At 39.9% G+C, this 19,013-nt stretch overlaps 1 protein-coding gene across 9 annotated transcripts in view; it reads right to left on the bottom strand.

Annotated features, from left to right (window-relative positions):
- Positions 1-19,013, bottom strand: part of CRADD (CASP2 and RIPK1 domain containing adaptor with death domain) — a 204,412-nt gene that overhangs the window by 5,754 nt on the left and 179,645 nt on the right. The gene's annotated exons all lie outside the window — the stretch shown is intronic.

Genomic DNA, 19,013 nt, shown 5'->3' with positions numbered 1-19,013 from the left:
CCTGTAGTGGTGGCCTGTGGGCACAGGGGTGACACTCTCTCCTGTAGGAATGGCTGGTGCTGGAAGGTAATGACCTAAACAGACTATAGCTACTCTCTCCTAGAAAAACTGAACATTAATTATCAAGAAAAGTCAGTTTCTAATAGAAGCAGAAGCTAAGAGGCCTGCTGAGAAAAAAATAAAACTTAGAGGCCATGAGGCAGCAGGAAGAGAGGAGAGCTGTGTTCATTGTTCAGCAGAGGCCACAGGACGAGAGTTAGCATCCTGGCAGAGCCCAGAGTGGAAGAGAAAGCATGTGCATGTGCTGCAGGGGGGCAATGAGGGAACCTGATCTTGCACTTCCTAAATTGGACTCCAAAGTCCCCGAGGCCCATCTGCTGAGGAAGTCTGACATTGAGCGAGTGACTACAACAGGTATGCCAAGCACATCCAGTGAAAAGTGCCATAGTACATGGAATGCCTTCCAGAGGAAAGAGATTAAAGCTAAGCCTTGGCACAAGACGAAGGAGCCCAGAGAGGCAAAGGAAAAGAAGTGTGCTTTGTGCAGGAGGAACTGCCTATGCAAAGATCCTGAGGCAGGGGAACATGGTGCATTCAAGGAAGAGAAAGTTCACTGCAGCAAAGTTCAGAGATTGAGAAGGACTCCAAACATCCAAAATTAGTGCTGGTTCCTGGTTAGGCCAGCACTAGAAGTGAGGTTTTCATACTCCTGGTTCAGACATCTATACAATAGCATGTTGTACTGCCCTTTCTGTCACCAGCAACACCAGAATTCGGGTCAATCCTACCTTACACTCACCAGCTCACTGTTTTGATTTCTGAAATCATTAAAAATGCAAAAACCATCCTATTAAAACAGCTGATGCTTTCCACTGCACACATCTTCGGCTTCTAGGGATTGCTAACACCTTAGGCATGAGTTGCAAAACCACTGTCATGGACTCTCTGGTGTTCATTTTTTTTCTAATGACTAAGAAGCAGTTAGAATAATGATGATACACAGACCAATATTTTATATTAACAGTGATAATTGTATGGCTTTTATAAAAATATGGGTGCTTCTACAAAAATAGGGGCTCATTAAAAAATTCAAGGAACACAGAAAAGTACAAAGAAGAAAATGAATCATCCAGTATCCCACCATTGTATTTACAGTTGGTGAATATCGTTCTGGGCATCTCTTTATGTATATATACGTTAGAAGGTATATAGCAGGCTTTTTTCTAGTAAGAGTTATTTAATTTTACTTGACTATATAATAGAAGAAAAAGAAACAGAAGTCAAACTACATGGCTTTCCAGCCTGCAGTTAAATACTTAAAAAACACCAACACACATGCACAGAAGATTAACACTGAGGAAAAAAATTATGAAAATTTAAGAGGTACACTCCATGTTGTCACATTAGTGCTGTACAATTTATTTAAATTTGAGTATTTTATATTTTGTCTCCCTTTCCTCACATCTCTCAATTTTTGTTGCTTGTATCATTTTAATTTTTTCAGTGTATAACACATGCTCTGTAACAATAATTCTCTCCAGTTGTTTAAGTCTAAAACTATATTATAATGGTTTGAATGTTCATTAGTGTTTTTTTATTGTTACTGTTTTTTAACCATGGCTTTTCTTCTCCTGAGACTGTTATTTTGATTTGGGTTATTTGGGTAAATTTCATCATAAAGTGATTTTTTTTTTTCAAGAAATGTTTATGGTTACTATATTCCTTGAGTTCTTTCAGATCAAGACTGTCTGCCCTCACTGTTGAGTAATATTATTTATAAAAATAATTTCATATTTTATTATTTTAACATTATGCCTTTAAATTATAAAAATAATTTATTCCTTTTACAAGTTTGTAGACCTTACTCATATTTTACAGTAGAGAATGTTGGTCTGACATACCCCATTATGGGTGGGAATGCAAAATGTTACAGTTGCTATACAAAACAGGATGGCATTTCCTCAAAAAGTTAAAAATAGAGTTAGCACATGATACAGCAATTCTACCTCTGGGCTATATGGCTAAGTGAATTGAACGCAGTGACTGAAGGAGATATTTGTACATCCATGTTCATAGCAGCACTGTTCACAATAGCCAAAAAGTAGAAGCAACCCAAGTGTGCATCAAGGGATGAATACATAAACAGAAGGTGGTATATCATACATTAGAATATTATTCAGCCTTTAAAAGGAAAAAAATTCTGCCCCATGCCAAAACATGGATGAACCTTGAAGAAGTTATGTTAAGGGAAAGAAGCCAATCACAAAAGGACAAATAATCTGGGACTCCACTCAGACAAGGTCCCTAAAGTAGTCAAAATCATTGAGTCAGACAGAGGAATCATAGTTGCCAGCGGGAAGGGGAAAGAGGAGTTATTGTTAAAGGGTTATAGTTTCAGTTTTGGAAGAAGAAAAGGGCTCTGGAGGCTGGCTGCACAAAGTGAAAGTACCTACTACTGAACTATGCACTTAAAAATGGAAAAGATGGCAAATTTTATGGCACATATATATTTTTTACCATAATTAAGAATACAAATTAAGAAGAATCTCATTGTTGTCTTGTCATAACTACATTGAGATTTTATTTCTCCTGAATCGACACTGAGCTCTTCCATAGTGAGAAATTCCTGTGAGGCTGAGGTTTCTTGGATGGGTTTGTCTCTGACCAGATGGGTTGTGTGTTCCCTTCTATCACCCTGTGCAGTAGCAATTTTGCCTAGTTGTCATGACACTTCCCTTCACCTTGCTCCTCCTTCACAGGAGCATCTCTGTCCAGAGCTGCTGTGTGCTTGCTTACAAGCTGATGTAACTGGGACACTCCGCTCACTTTATAGGGGACCAGTTGTCTTTCTCCCTCTCAGTTAGAATTGGAGGTTAGCTTTCCATGAAGTGTTCTGCCACAGAGCAGAGGCAGGACCACCACGCCTGCCATGGCTGGGGGTCACACGCAGGGCCCTCTTTTTAGAAGCCAATTAAATGTCTTACACCAGAACACCCCTGCCAAGTCAGGGCACACCCACCCCTCCAGTTTCTTTCCTGTCACTCAGCACAGCAACTGGGAGATGGCCTGCTCTGGGTTGCCTTCCTGCCTCTGCTGAGGGGTTTCCTGACCTTTGCTGAGGTATTTGCTCACCTCCTCACATAGCTGCTTTCTGTGCCACTCTGAATTAATAAGAATCCTCAGGATTTTGTCCCCTTCCCTTCCTTTCCCAGTATTGCTGTGGAGAGGTCAGAGCAGGGTGTTTCCTTCCTTGCCTGACACTTTTCAAAAAGCATGCCATAAAGCTGTGATTGATTTTTGTTGGTTGCTGGTGGTAAATGTTTTTGTTTTTAACTGCTTTTTGGCTGTTAAAACTGATTTTGGCTCAGTGGGTGTTGGGGAGAAAGCATCTGTGATTCTGCCATACTCTGTCATAATTCTGACTCCCAGCCAACTATTAACGCAATATGTGCGTTGAGCCAATTATTTAACTGAGGCTAGTATTTGCTCTCTCATCCCTCCCACATTTTCAGGGTCACATATTCCTTGTGAATACTGCCACATAACTGGGAGATGGCCAGAAGTCTTTGGACACAGACTGGAGCAAAGATAACTAGCACATAAGCAGTAACCCAGCCAAAAGCAAATCGAGGGGATCTCACACATATAAAGAGACAATAATAGCTGCCTGTGCCATCTGACCTCTATCTGGAAAAGTATCCTGGTGAGACCCTTCCAGCTTGTGAATTCTGCTGAATACAAGGTTACTTAAAAATGAGAGTCCTGAGGCTTCAGGCCCAACCCCCAAAAATGTGCTATATAAAATTAGGTCAAGCTACAAACTAATCCACTGTGACCATCTGGCCACTCTTTCTCCAAGCTCCATGTGCACCACATGAGTGGGGTGTAAGATGATGTCCGGTGGTGCATGGATGAACGTTCTGTATTAGGATAGCCATGTATCTCTTTTAATATAATTAGAAAGGTATAAATAACATTTCAAATTCATGATTGCAAGGATTAAGAAAAGTAAATAAAAAGGCAAGTATATTTTTTAATTGGATTATTTGCTTTTTGTTTGTTGAGGTTCTCCAAAGAAGAAATTCAGATGGCCAACAGACACACGAAAAGATGCACCACATCGCTAGTCATCAGAGAAATGCAAATTAAAACCACAATGAGATATCACCTCACACCAGTAAGGATCACCACCATCCAAAAGACAAACAACAACAAATGCTGGCAAGGTTGCGGAGAAAGGGGAACCCTCCTACACTGCTGGTGGGAATGTAAATTAGTTCAACCATTGTGGAAAGCAGTATGGAGGTTCCTCAAAATACTCAAAATAGAAATACCATTTGTCCCAGGAATTCCACTTCTAGGAATTTACCCTAAGAATACTGCAGCCCAGTTTGAAAAAGACAGATGCACTCCTATGTTTATTGAGCACTATTTACAACAGCCAAGAAATGGAAGCAACCCAAGTGTCCATCAGTAGATGAATGGATAAAGAAGATGTGGTCCATATACACAATGGGATATTATTCAGCCATAAGAAGAAAACAAATTCTACCATTTGCAACAACATGGATGGAGCTAGAGGGTATTATGCTCAGTGAAATAAGCCAGGCGGAGAAAGAGAAATACCAAATGATTTCACTCATACGTGGAGTATAAGAACAAAGAAAAACTGAAGAAACAAAACAGCAGCAGAATCACAGAACCCAAGAATGGACTAACAGTTTCCAAAGGGAAAGGGACTGGGGAGGATGGGTGGGAAGGGAGAGATAAGGGTGGGGAAAAAGAAAGGGGGCCTTATGGTTAGCATGTATAATGTAGGGGGTGGCACGGGGAGGGCTGTGCAACACAGAGAAGACAAGTAGTGATTCTACAGCATCTTACTATGCTGACAGACAGTGACTGTAATGGGATATGTGTGGGGGACTTGGTGAAGGGGAGAGCCTAGTAAACATAATATTATGCATTTAATTGTAGATTAATGATAACAACAACAACAACAAAAAAGCAAGTATAGAGTGACAAAAAGTAAAAAGAGAGAAGTAAATTTAAAGAAAAACATTACATTAGTGGTATAGGTAGTACAAAGATAAGGAAAAAATTGTACAAATAGAACCCAAATGACTGCAGTTCGGGAAGTCCAGTGTTTCCCCACAAGTACAGCACTGGCATCTGAGGTGGAGAATCACTGTGCGGCTGCCTGCAGTACACAGCAGGGTCTCTGGTATCCCCAGCCTGCACCCACGAAGTACTGCTAAACCACCACTCTGCCTGAGTGCACACCTCCATGTACCCCAGGATGAGGCAGCACCAGCCCTGGCTAAAAACAACCAGATACAGACATGAGAAAACCCATCCTAGTTTTTAAAACCCTAAGCAGGGAGTTAAATTCTTTTATATTGACAGTATGCTCTCCCTCATACAGATCCTTAATCTTCCATGGAACCGTTTAATCGCATTCTCAGTGAAGTTAAAACTCATCTGTTTCGAAAGGAACAACGTTCTCCGACAAAACCATCTACCACAGCAAAGCCAAGGAGCCGCGTGAACGCCCTCACTTCCCACAGCCTGCATCTCCGCTCAGCCTCCCACCTCCACCCACGTGTGGTCAGTGACATGAATGAGAACAGCGCAGCGTTTCCTTCTCCTTCCCCAACTACCACCTCCTCAGTCTCTCCCACCTACCAATAGCTGCTCTGGCCTCAAACCTAAAAGTTTCCTTTCTGATTCCTATTGCATTTAGAGTTAGGGCTAAAAGATTCACACTTAACATCTGTGTTTCTTACATGACATTGCTGTCTCCCAAGCTCCTTTTGGGCAGAGACCATGTCTTCTAGTTCTGTGCCCTCCTTCTCTAACCTTTAGCCCTTTGCTGAGCACAAAATGGAACTCAATGTATATTTTTTTCAGTAACTGATCATATTCTTAAAACAAAAGTTGCTCCAAGTCAAATTTCTGACTTACCATCTATGCCAGCTATGTGTTTGTGACTCAATTTGTTCCATTAAAAGAAGTCATTGCTTTCAGTAAATCTCCAAGCAGATAGTCCTTCCTGGCCTATCCTGACTGGCCATTGGTTCTCCCAGTGAAGAGAAGTTCACTGGTCCAGCATCCTGTCTGGTCAACCTCCCCTTTTCACGCTGTACCCTGTGATAACTGGCACCTTAATGGTGGCCTGAGAAGAGGAGCTACACAAGGTTCAGAGTGCAGTTCAGAGACTGAAGGCCTGGAATCAAAAAGTGGCACAGCAGATAGTAAACAGCTGCTAGGGGAGTCAGAAAAATCTGTGATCAGGGCTCAAGAATAACAGAAAGGATTTTTACTACAAAACTCCTTTTTAACCTTCAGTTATTATGTGATATAACTGAACATGCAAGTACATATATGTCCTTTAGAAGAGAGACTCGGTTGAACCTGGGGTCATATTTTTAAACTGTGGTGAGCCACTGTCACTGATGAAAGTGTCGTGTGCTTCAAGGTTGCTGGCCCAGAAAAAAGGCTGACTTAAGAGGCTGTTCCCTTCCAGTGTGGTCATTTTTAGGAGCAAAAGGTCAACCTGTGCCTCAAAGGGCATTTAAGGCCTCTGCTCAGATCAAAGTTCCATTGGCCAGAGCAAGACATGTGGCCAAGCCCAAGACCAAGAGGATAGGGAATTCCATCTTCTCACAGAGTGGGGGGAATGAAATCTGCTGAGCAATAATCTATGAACTCTCACAAGTGTACTAATAAAATTCTAAAATCTCAATGAAGTGTTATGTTATTGGGATATATGTAAAATGTTAAAGTTAGTTGAGGAAAAAAAACCAGAAAACTTGAACAGATCAAATATTAAATACACTGAGATGCCAATCGAAGCCCTCCCCTGCTAAATAGCCATAGGCCCAGATTGAACTCTATCGAATGCTCATGGAACATTTAATTTCCTGTATTATATAAATTGTTCCAGGAAATAGAAAAAGAACAAAAGCTATGTAGCCCATTTTATTAGGCTGCTGTACTTTTATTCCAAACAGGGTAAGAAGAATATAAGAAAAGAAAAAGCACAGGTTCATTTCAGTTATAATTTTAGATGCAAAGACCCTAGATATTAACTAATTGAGTAAAAATATCTACTTAAAATGATATATCATGAACAAGTAGAATTTATCTACAATAGTTTCAATATCATGAAATCTATCAATTAACTCAATAGATCAATAGTCTAAAGAGAAAGGTCATTATTATCTTAATAGATGCAAAAAAAGCATTTGATAAAATGTGACACATATTTATGGTTTTTAAAAAATAATTTCTTTAACAATTATGAATATGAGGAACTTACTTAACTTAGTAAAAATTGTAAAAACCTTCAATAAGAATTTGATTTAATGGAGAACTTTTAAATGTATTCTCTGTAAGAATAAAAACAAGAATGCCCACTATCAATATTACTGTTGGATACAGTAGTAGAGGTCCTGAAATGCTATAAAGAATGAAAAAGAAATTAGGTATAAGCATTTGAAGGGAAGGGATAAAACTATAACTATTTTAAAACTATTTGATCTAATCAGGAGAAAAGGCCAGGATCAATAGCCAATCCATTAGAGCAAATAAGAGAGTTGAGCCAAAGTGCCAGATATAAGATCAGCTTAAATCAAAACCCAACAAAACAGCATTTCTACATTCTAGCACTAAGCAAGTACAAAGTATAATAAAAATTAAATAAGCAATAAGAATTATAAATGATCTAGAAATTGAATTAGCAAGGATCATGTAAGACCTCTATAGGGAAAATTTAGAGCTTTTATTAATAGACATAAAGCAAGATCTGAATAAATGGGAAGTCATTCATGTTCTGGATGGTACAACATTTTAAAAAATAAAGATAACAATTTTTTAGTGACAATTACAATTTTATAATGGGGAAAAGAAAGGCTATCTCCAAAGTGGGGGAAACTAAGATTATATAGGGAAAAATGAAACTCTACTTTTATGTGACAGCACAAACAGTGACAGATTCCATGTAAATAAAGGCCCAAACTTAAAAGGTAAAACTATAAAGTTAATGGAAAATAATGAACAATTATCTTTATGAACTTTGATGGTAAATGGCTTTTTAAATCAATCCCCAATAGATGAATTTTTTTACATCAAAATTAAAGATTGCTTGCTGAAAAGTATTTGACAAAATTCAAAATCCATTCTTGATAAAAACTCAACAAAATGGGTATAGAGGGAACGTACCTCATAATAAAGGCCATATATGACAAACGCAGAGCCAATATAATACTTAACACCAAAGAAGTGAAACCTTTTCCTCTAAGTTCGGAAACAAGACAAGCATGCCCACTCTCATCACTTTTATTCAACATGTTATGAGTGGACTTAGCTATGGCAATCAGACAACACAATGAAATAAAAGGCATCTAAATTGGTAAGGAACAAGTTAAACTGTCACACTTTGAAGACGACATGATTATTATAAATAGAAAATCCTAAAGACTCTACCAAAAAACTATTAGAACTAATAACTGAATTCAGCAAAGTAGCAGGATACAAAATTAATATGGAGAAATCTGTTGCATTCCTATATACTAACAACAAATTAGCAGAAATAGAAATCATGGAAACAACTCCATTTACAATTGCATCAAAAACAATAAAATACCTACGAAGAAACCTAACCAAGGAGATGAAAGACCTATACTCTGAAAACTACAATACATTCATGAGAGAAACTAAAGAAGACCCAATAAATGGAAATACATCCTGTGTTCATGGATAGGGAACAATTAATATTGTCAAAATGGCGATCCTGCCTAAAGAAATCTGTAGATTCAATGTAATCCCTATCAAAATACCAACAGCATTCTTCAACAAACTAGAACAAATAGTTCTAAAATTCATATGAAAACACAAAAGACCTCGAATAGCCAAAGCAGTCCTGAGATGGAAGAATAAAGCTGGGAGGATCACACTCCCTAACTTAAGCTCTACTACAAAGTCACAGTAATCAAGACAATTTGGTACTGGCACAAGAATAGACCCATAGATCAATGGAACAGACTAGAGAGCCCAGATATAAACCCAAGCATATATGGTCAATTAATATATGATAAAGGAGCCATGGATATACAATGGGGAAATGACAGCCTCTTCAACAACTGGGGTTGGCAAAACTGGACACCTACATGTAAGAGAATGAAACTGGATTACTTGAAATGGATCAAAGACCTAAATGTAAGTCATAAAATCATAAAACTCTTAGAAGAAACATAGGCAAAAATCTCTTGACTATAAACATGAGGAACTTTTTCCTGAATGCATCCCCTCAGGCAAGGAAAACAAAAGCAAAAATGAACAAACAAGACTACATCAAAATAAATAGCTTCTACAGCAAAGGACACAATCGGTAGAATAAAAAGACATCTTACAGTATGGGAGAATATATTCATAAGCAATCTATCTAATAAGGGGTTGACATCCAAAATATATAAAGAACTCACACACCTCAACACCCAAAAAACAAATAACCTGCTTAAAAAATGGGCAGAAGAGATGGATAAAGAGGGCGGAGCCAAGATGGCGGCGTGAGTAGAGCAGTGGAAATCTCCTCCCCCAAACACATAGATCTATGAAAATATAACAAAGAAAACTCTTCCTAAAATAGAGACCAGAGGACACAGGACAACATCCAGACCACATCCACACCTGCAAGAACCCAGCGCCTTGCGAAGGGGGTAAGATACAAGCCCCAGCCCCGAGCGCCCCTCCCCCTGGCTCCTGGCGGGGGAAAGAAACTGGAGCGGTTTTTTGTTTGGCGAGTGTTTTTTGGAAGCCTTAAAGAGATGGGGACCCAGATGCCAGGGAGGCAGGGCGGCGGGACCAGTGGGCAGGTGCCTGAGACCAGCGCCTGAGGATGGAGAAAATCGTGCGTTTTACCCCCCTTTTTTTTTTCTTTTCGGCGAGTGCTTTTTGGAAGCCATAAAGGGACAGGGACCCCAATACCAGCGAAACAGGGCAGCAAGACTGGTGAGAGGGTGCCTGAGACTGGCACCTGGGGACAAAGAAAATCGCGTGTTTTTCCCAATACTAGGGAGGCAGGGCGGCGGGACCGGTGGGTGGGGGCCTGGGGCTGGCGCCTGAGGACAAAGAAAATCACACGTTTTTCCCCTTTTTTTTTGGCGAGTGCTTTTTGGAAGCCTTGGAGGGACACAGACCCCAATACCAGGGAGGCAGGGCAGCAAGACCAGTGGGCGGGTGCCTGGGACTGGCACCTAAGGACAAAGAAAATTGCGTGTTTCTACCTTTTTTTTTCTTTTTGGCGAATGCTTTTTGGAGGCCTTAGGGGGACAGGGACCCCAGTGCCAGGGAGGCAGGGCGGCAGGGCCGGTAAGCGGATGCCTGGGACCGGCGCCTGGGGATGGAGAGGGTCGCGCGTTTTCCCCTTTTTTTTTGGAAAGTGCTTTTTGGAGGCCTTGGAGGGATAGGGACCCCAGTGCTAGGGAGGCAGGGCAGCAGGACCGGTGGGCGGGTGCCTGGGACCGGCACCCGAGGACAAAGAAAATCACGCATTTTTTCCTTATTTTTTTTTTTCTTCTTCTTCTTTCGTTGTTGCTGTTGTTGTTTTGGTTTGGAGAGTGCTTTTTGGAAGTCTTAAAGGGGCAGGACAGGACACTTAGACCAGAGGCAGGGAACCTGGGGATCTCTGGGGACTCTAATCCCCTGAGCAACAGGGAGCACAGAGGCCCCTTAAGGAGATAAATAGCCTCCCGGCCACTCCCCCTACAACAGGGCTCCCAGCCAGGCCACGCCCACAGCAACAGCTGAGATTAACTCCATAGCAGCCAGGCAGGAAGCAGAAGCCCTGTCTGCGAACAGCTGACAAGCATAAGCCACTAGAGGTCGCTATTCTCCCAGGAGAGGACGGCCACAAACCAACAAGAAGGGAAGCTCTTCCAGCGGTCACTTGTACCAGCTCTGCACACTATCTCTATCACCATGAAAAGGCAAAACTACAGGCAGACAAAGATCACAGAGACAACACCTGAGAAGGAGACAGACCTAACCATTCCTCCTGAAAAAGAATTCAAAATAAAAATCATGAACATGCTGACAGAGATGCAGAGAAAAATGCAAGAGCAGTGGGATGAAGTCCGGAGGGAGATCACAGATGTCAGGAAGGAGATCACAGAAGTGAAACAATCCCTGGAAGGATTTATAAGCAGAATGGATAAGATGCAAGAGGCCACTGAAGAAATAGAAACCAGAGAACAGGAACGTATAGAAGCTGACATAGAGAGAGATAAAAGGATCTCCAGGAATGAAACAACAGTAAGAGAACTATGTGACCAATCCCAAAGGAATAATATTCGTATTATAGGGATACCAGAAGAAGAAGAAAGAGGAAAAGGGATAGAAAGACTCTTTGAAGAAATAATTGCTGAAAACGTCCCCAAACTGGGGGAGGAAATAATCGAACAGACCACGGAATTACACAGAACCCCCAACAGAAAGGATCCAAGGAGGGCAACACCAAGACACATAATAATTAAAATGGCAAGGATCAAGGACAAGGAAAGAGTTTTAAAGGCAGCTGGAGACAAAAAGGTCACCTATAAAGGAAAACCCATCAGGCTAACATCAGACTTCTCAACAGAAACCCTACAGGCCAGAAGAGAATGGCATGATATACTTAATGCAATGAAACAGAAGGGCCTTGAACCAAGGATACTGTATCCAGCACGACTATCACTTAAATATGATGGCAGGATTAAACAATTCCCAGACAAGCAAAAGCTGAGGGAATTTGCTTCCCACAAACCACCTCTACAGGGCATCCTACAGGGACTGCTCTAGATGGGAGCACCCCTAAAAAGAGCACAGAACAAAACACACAACATATGAAGAATGGAGGAGGAGGAATAAGAAGAGAGAGAAGAAAAGAATCTCCAGACAGTGTATATAACAGCTCAATAAGCGAGATAAGTTAGGCAGTAAGATACTAAAGAAGCTAACCTTGAACCTTTGGTAGCCACGAATCTAAAGCCTGCAATGGCAATAAGTACATATCTCTCAATAGTCACCCTAAATGTAAATGGGTTTAATGCACCAATCAAAAGACACAGAGTAATAGAATGGATAAAAAAGCAAGACCCATCTATATGCTGCTTACAAGAAATTCACCTTAAACCCAAAGACAAGCACAGACTAAAAGTCAAGGGATGGAAAAACATATTTCAGGCAAACAACAGTGAGAAGAAAGCAGGGGTTGCAGTACTAATATCAGACAAAATAGACTTCAAAACAAAGAAAGTAACAAGAGATAAAGAAGGCCACTACATAATGATAAAGGGCTCAGTCCAACAAGAGGATATAACCATTCTAAATATATATGCACCCAATACAGGAGCACCAGCATATGTGAAACAAATACTAACAGAACTAAAGAGGGAAATAGACTGCAATACATTCATTTTAGGAGACTTCAACACACCACTCACCCCAAAGGATAGATCCACCAGGCAGAAAATAAGTAAGGACACACAGGCACTGAGCAACACACTAGAACAGATGGACCTAATAGACATCTATAGAACTCTACATCCAAAAGCAACAGGATATACATTCTTCTCAAGTGCACATGGAACATTCTCCAGAATAGATCACATACTAGCTCACAAAAAGAGCCTCAGTAAATTCCAAAATATTGAAATTCTACCAACCAATTTTTCAGACCACAAAGGTATAAAAGTAGAAATAAATTCTACAAAGAAAACAAAAAGGCTCACAAACACATGGAGGCTTAACAACATGCTACTAAATAATCAATGGATCAATGAACAAATCAAAATAGAGATCAAGGAATATATAGAAACAAATGACAACAACAACACAAAGCCCCAACTTCTGTGGGACGCAGCAAAAGCAGTCTTAAGAGGAAAGTATATAGCGATCCAGGCACACTTGAAGAAGGAAGAACAATCCCAAATGAATAGTCTAACATCACAATTATCAAAACTGGAAAAAGAAGAACAAATGAGGCCTAAAGTCAGCAGAAGGAGGGACATAATAAAGATCAGAGAAGAAATAAACAAAATTGAGAAGAATAAAACAATAGCAAAAATTAATGAAACCAAGAGCTGGTTCTTTGAGAAAATAAACAAAATAGATAAGCCTTTAGCCAAACTTATTAAGAGAAAAAGAGAATCAACACAAATCAACAGAATCAGAAATGAGAATGGAAAAATCACGACAGACTCCACAGAAATACAAAGAATTATTAAAGACTACTATGAAAACCTATATGCCAACAAGCTGGAAAACCTAGAAGAAATGGACAACTTCCTAGAAAAATACAACCTCCCAAGACTGACCAAGGAAGAAACACAAAAGTTAAACAAACCAATTACGAGCAAAGAAATTGAAACAGTAATCAAAAAACTACCCAAGAACAAAACCCCGGGGCCGGACGGATTTACCTCGGAATTTTATCAGACACACAGGGAAGACATAATACCCATTCTCCTTAAAGTGTTCCACAAAATAGAAGAGGAGGGAATACTCCCAAACTCATTCTATGAAGCCAACATCATCCTAATACCAAAACCAGGCAAACACCCCACCAAAAAAGAAAATTACAGACCAATATCCCTGATGAATGTAGATGCAAAAATACTCAATAAAATATTATCAAACAGAATTCAACAGTATATCAAAAGGATCATACACCATGACCAAGTGGGATTCATCCCAGGGATGCAAGGATGGTACAACATTCAAAAATCCATCAACATCATCCACCACATCAACAAAAAGAAAGACAAAAACCACATGATCATCTCCATAGATGCTGAAAAAGCATTTGACAAAATTCAACATCCATTCATGATAAAAACTCTCAGCAAAATGGGAATAGAGGGCAAGTACCTCAACATAATAAAGGCCATATATGATAAACCCACAGCCAGCATTATACTGAACAGCGAGAAGCTGAAAGCATTTCCTCTGAGATCGGGAACCAGACAGGGATGCCCACTCTCCCCACTGTTATTTAACATAGTACTGGAGGTCCTAGCCATGGCAATCAGACAAAACAAAGAAATACAAGGAATCCAGATTGGTAAAGAAGTTAAACTGTCACTATTTGCAGATGATATGATACTGTACATAAAAAACCCTAAAGACTCCACTCCAAAACTACTAGAACTGATATCGGAATACAGCAAAGTTGCAGGATACAAAATTAACACACAGAAATCAGTAGCTTTCCTATACACTAACAACGAATCAATAGAAAGAGAAATCAGGAAAACAATTCCATTCACCATTGCATCAAAAAGAATAAAATACCTAGGAATAAACCTAACCAAAGAAGTGAAAGACTTATACTCTGAAAACTACAAGTCACTCTTAAGAGAAATTAAAGTGGACACTAATAAATGGAAACTCATCCCATGCTCATGGCTAGGAAGAATTAATATCGTCAAAATGGCCATCCTGCCCAAAGCAATATACAGATTTGATGCAATCCCTCTCAAATTACCAGCAACATTCTTCAATGAATTGGAACAAATAATTCAAAAATTCATATGGAAACACCAAAGACCCCAAATAGCCAAAGCAATCCTGAAAAAGAAGAATAAAGTAGGGGGGATCTCACTCCCCAACTTCAAGCTCTACTACAAAGCCATAGTAATCAAGACAATTTGGTACTGGCACAAGAACAGAGCCACAGACCAGTGGAACAGATTAGAGACTCCAGACATTAACCCGAATGTATATGGTCAATTAATATTTGATTAAGGAGCCATGGACATCCAATGGCAAAACGACAGTCTCTTCAACAGATGGTGCTGGCAAAACTGGACAGCTACATGTAGGAGAATGAAACTGGACCATTGTCTAACCCCATATATAAAGGTAAACTCAAAATGGATCAAAGACCTGAATGTAAGTCATGAAACCATTAAACTCTTGGAAAAAAACATAGGCAAAAACCTCTTAGACATAAACATGAGTGACCTCTTCTTGAACATATCGCCCCGGGAAGGAAAACAATAGCAAAAATGAGCAAGTGGGACTACATTAAGCTGAAAAGCTTCTGTACAGTGAAAGACACCATCAATAGAACAAAAAGGAACCCTACAGTATGGGAGAGTATATTTGAAAATGACAGATCTGATAAAGGCTTGACATCCAGAATATATAAAGAGCTCACACGCCTCAACAAACAAAAAACAAATAACCCAATTAAAAAATGGGCAGAGGAACTGAACAGACAGTTCTCTAAAAAAGAAATACAGATGGCCAACAGACACATGAAAAGATGCTCCGCATTGCTAATTATCAGAGAAATGCAAATTAAAACTACAATGAGGTATCACCTCACACCAGTAAGGATAGCTGCCATCCAAAAGACAAACAACAACAAATGTTGGCGAGGCTATGGAGAAAGGGGAACCCTTCTACACTGCTGGTGGGAATGTAAATTAGTTCAACCATTGTGGAAAGCAGTATGGAGGTGCATCAAAATGCTCAAAACAGACCTACCATTTGACCCAGGAATTCCACTCCTAGGAATTTACCGTAAGAACACAGCAATCAAGTTTGAGAAAGACAGATGCACCCCTATGTTTATCACAGCACTATTTACAATAGCCAAGAATTGGAAGCAACCTAAATGTCCATCGGTAGATGAATGGATAAAGAAGATGTGGTACATATACACAATGGAATACTACTCAGCCATAAGAAGTGGAAAAATCCAACCATTTGCAGCAACATGGATGGAGCTGGAGAGTATTATGCTCAGTGAAATAAGCCAAGCGGAGAAAGAGAAATACCAAATGATGTCACTCATCTGAGGAGTATAAGAACAAAGGAAAAACTGAAGGAACAAAACAGCAGCGGAATTACAGAACCCAAAAATGGACTAACAGGTACCAAAGGGAAAGGAACTGGGGAGGATGGTTGGGCAGGGAGGGATAAGGGGGGTGAAGAAGAAGGGGGGTATTAAGATTAGCATGCATGGGGGAGAGGGAGAAAGGGGAGGGTGGGCTGCACAACACAGAGAGGACAAGTAGTGATTCTACAACATTTTGCTCAGCTGATGGACAGTAAACGTAATGTGGTTTTTAGGGGGGACCTGATATAGGGGAGAGCATAGTAAACATAGTATTCTTCATGTAGGTGTAGATTAAAGATTAAAAAAAAAAGAAATAAAGAAAAGGGGGATTACTCCTTGATAGGATAAAACTATTGGTAAATCAAAGATCAACACATGCTTTAAATATTCTTAATGTTGATCACTGAAAGGGTGTCAGATGATCAGCTATGGAGGTACTCTCTTCTGATAATATTCCTTTCTCTTAATAAAAAAAAAAAAAAGCAGTTCCTGTGTGCTGACCTCCAATGAGTTCTACACAGTGGTATAGAGGGCATGTCAAAGTGTGGGCAAAGGGTCTATTTGTTTCTATGCAGAAGATCAAGGCCTAGCTTGGCTACCCAGCAAATGAACTAAGATACGATATGAGGAGGAGCTTCCGGCATCAGCACTCTCTGGAGGACTTGTGCCGGGGGATGATCATCAAAAAGCCTCCACAGGGATCCGGACAATGCTGCAGTTGTGGCTGCATCCACCCCACCATTTCCTGGACTTGCCATTGGAATGAAGAGGGAGATGTCTAGGCTGGCATGTGCATACAGTGAGACAACGAATTTGACCGGATCTGTACTGTTGGAACTCAACCAGGAGTTGGGAGGGGTGCAAGTGGTAGCACTCCAAAATCTTATGACTATAGACTATCTACGGTTAAAAGAACATATGGGATGTGAACAGATCCCAGAAATGGGTTGCTTTAATTTGTCTGATTTCTCTCAGACTGTTCAAGTACAGTTGGACAATATCCATCATATCATAGACAAATTTTCACAAATGCCTAGGGTGCCTAAATGGTTTTCTTGGCTTCACTGGAGATGGATGGTAATTATAGATTTGCTTTGTTTATGTCACCATATTCCTATTATGTTAATATGTGAGCGCAAGTTAGTTAGTAGTTTAAAACCTATACATGCTTAAGGTACTCTACAAGGAAGATATGTCAAAGAAATAATCAATCTTTCCATGTTTTCTTCCATCTGCTACTTCTATAGCTTTTCTTCTTCCTTCCTAATTATAGCCCTTTAGTAGAATTCATACCTCATATAGAAAATTACCGAATATCATAATTCTTCCAAGTGGTAAAGATACCTCAAGACAAATGCTGGACATAGAAGCCACTGGGCATAAATCTGCAAAGAAGTAAAAAAGCTAACCTTTTCAAAGAATATTGCTTCTCTCTCACTTACCAACTTTACATTTCCCTGTATGGCCCCTGAAAACGGCTGGTTAGCCAGAGACGGGTAAGATTCCTCAAGGGAGGAACAACCTAAGACAGGCACAGTCGCAGGGGGGCCATCAGGTGAGAAATTGGGGTTCAACAGAGGTGAGGCTCAGAACCTCACCCCCCCCTGTTTTGAGAGAAATCTTCTGCATCCGTGGATGTTTTGCTGCCCTTGTCTAGCTTGGATTAATACTTAGTCCATAGGCACACACCTGATCATCTACATTTGCCCTCTTACAGCACTAAACTATGTTTTCTACCTTTATCTTGCATCTACCTACTACTTCAGCATTTTATTAAAAATAATAATAATAATAATAATAATAATAAAGGAAGAAATGTGGGATCCACATATAAATCAAGTATAAAAATCAAACGAATATTCATATTTGTCCTGATTGTTTATAGTTCATAATGCGTGATCAAAACCGAAAGTTTCTGTGATGAATGCCCTTGTACTGTTCACCATGTAAGAATTTATTCACTATGTAAGAATTCGTTCACCATGTAAGAACTTGTTCGTTATGCTTCAGAAGAATGGAGACTGATGAGAATTAGGCTTGAGATGGATTAATGATTGTGCATTGAGCATTGACCCCCCTATACAGAATTTTATTGTTGTTAACAACCATTTGATCAATAAATAAGAGAGATGCCCTCTCAAAAAAAAAAAAATGGGCAGAAGATCTGAATAGACATTTCTCCAAGAAGAAATTCAAATGGGCAACAAGCCCATGAAAAGATGCTCCACATCACTAATTATTATGGAAATGCAAATTAAAACCACAATGAGAGATCACTTCATACCAGTTAAAATGGCCAACACCCAAAAGACAAGAAACAACAAATGCTGGTGAGGATGAAGAGAAAGGGGAATCCTCCTACACTATTGGTGGGAATGAAAATGGGTTCAACCATTGTGGAAAGCAATAGGGAGGTTCCGCAAAAAAATGAAAATAGAAATACCATTTGACCCAGGAATTCCACTCCTAGAAGTTTATCTGAAGAAAACAAGATCCCTGGTTCGAAAAGACATATGCACCCCTATGTTTATCACTGCACTATTTACAATAGCCAAGGTATGGAAGCAACCTAAGTGTCCATCAGTAGATGAATGGATAAAGAAGATGTGGTACATATACATGATGGAATATTATTCAGCCATAAGAAGAAAACAAATCCTACCATTTTCAACAACATGGATGGAGCTAGAGGGTATTATACTCTGTAAAATAAGCCAGGTGGAGAAAGACAAATACCAAATGACTTCATGCATTTGTGTAGTATAAAAACAAAGCAAAACTGAAGGAACAAAATAGCAACAGACTCACAGACACCGAGAAGGGACTAATGGTTACCAAAGGGGAGAGGTTGGGAGGGTGGGGAGGGAGGGAGAAGGGGAATAAGGGGCACTATAATTCACAATCATAATATACGTAGGTCATGGGGAAAGCAGTACAGCATGGAGAAGACAAGAAATGACTCCATAGCATCTTACTATGCTGATGGACACAATTACTGCTAATAGTTTGGTTGACCTTCCATGGACTTCATAGTCAAGTGTTTACTGTTACAGTAAGTAAGATTTACTTGTATTTTGCAATACAGTGCTGTGTTTGGGAGTAGGCTGGCACTTTAGCATCCTGGAAATCA

This window comes from Manis javanica, chromosome 10 (genome assembly GCF_040802235.1).
Source record: "Manis javanica isolate MJ-LG chromosome 10, MJ_LKY, whole genome shotgun sequence".
NCBI classification, from domain to species: Eukaryota; Metazoa; Chordata; class Mammalia; order Pholidota; family Manidae; genus Manis; species Manis javanica.
The sequence above is the reverse complement of the archived record's forward strand: the minus strand, read 5'-3'. Positions and strand labels throughout refer to the sequence as shown.